Source organism: Triticum aestivum, chromosome 7B (assembly GCF_018294505.1).
Source record: "Triticum aestivum cultivar Chinese Spring chromosome 7B, IWGSC CS RefSeq v2.1, whole genome shotgun sequence".
Lineage (NCBI taxonomy): Eukaryota > Viridiplantae > Streptophyta > Magnoliopsida > Poales > Poaceae > Triticum > Triticum aestivum.
The window spans coordinates 114,303,526-114,304,982 of NC_057813.1; positions in this window are offsets into that span (position 1 = coordinate 114,303,526).

Sequence of the window (1,457 nt, forward strand, 5' to 3'; positions counted from 1 at the left end):
GAGGCTTCGTGAGTTAAATTGCAGATCCGTTAGTTCATCATGCACTTTTGTCATTTTTGTCATGTTTAATTCGTGCATGATATGCCTGTGCCCCTTTGGGATGAATTGTGAAGCATTTTGTCTTCTTTCCAGAGGTGCCACCCATGCATTTTTAGGATGTGTGTGTTGTCTTGTGCAAGCTTGCGAAGAGAGGTACCTGAGATTGCAGATTTCAGGGACTTAGTGATTTTCACTAAGTCTGGGATATTTTAGTTCATGATGCTATATGTCCAGCTTGTTTCCTAGTGATCCGTGCCTCTTTTGAGGATGATCAGTAAGGGAGTTTTGATATTTATGTTATGCTCTATCCATCCATGTCTTTGTTGGCATATGTGGAGTGCTCTAGGTTGACTCAATCGAGCTCAACTTTTGCTTCGTTGTTAATCTAGGCAGATCGTCAACTTGTTTGCGATTTTGCCGATGCTACCGTTAGTGTTCCATGCATGCTATGCCTTTGTTCTTGCCATGTGTAGCTAGCACTTTGTGCCTTCTTGCTGGTTATATGCTTTCCTTGCCATGACTTGCACCGTAGTTAGTGCATCGAGCTCGTTTACATGCCTTCGTGAGTTATATTTCAGCGTGTCTCAGTTTTCACTAAGTCTGAAAACTGATTGTGTTCGAGCTATGTTCGTGAGCTCGGTAGAGTATTTTGTGAACCCTTTTGGCCCCAGTTCACTTTGGGTATTTATTAAGCTTGTTGAGTAGCTCCATGCCATGTTCGTACTTGTCATGTTCAGGTTTTCTATCATGTTGTTTTGCTGCTCCGAAGAGAGCATCGTGATCTGAAATTTCAGACTAGTGTTAATTTCACTAAGTCTGAAATCTGTTTTGCATTTGCGTTTTAGCCACGCTTGTTTGAACCTCTTAATGGATGAATTTGCCTATGGCTCAGTGCTAGTGTTTTGTCAACCATCTTGTGAACATCACTGCCATGTATTTTGTTTTCATGTTTGGTGGCTGTAGCATGTTCATTTCGTTGCATTTAGATGCCTACTTGCTGCAAATCGCATACCGGTGTCATATCTTAAAACGCTTGCCATTTCTAAACCGTAGCTCCGATTCCTATGATCTTTATATCGTTTTCAAGCGATTTCATCCCCTCTATCCAGTGGCACACTTGGTTTTCCAAGTTGATGCCAGGTTCATGCATTTCCTGTCATATCTTGCATTTTGCATCCCGCATCGCATCCCGCATAGCATATCGTCATTTCATCATATTGCTTGGTCTTGCCCGTGGTTGATTGTATCCTTGTTGCTTGTTTGTCTTTGGGTAGAGCCGGGAGACGAGTTCACTACCGAGGAGCCCGTTGAGTTTGCTTGTGAGGATCCAGTCAACTCTGACAACTGTGCAGGCAAGATGATCATACCCTCGAAATCACTACTATCTTTGCTATGCTAGTTTGCTCGCTCTTTTGCTT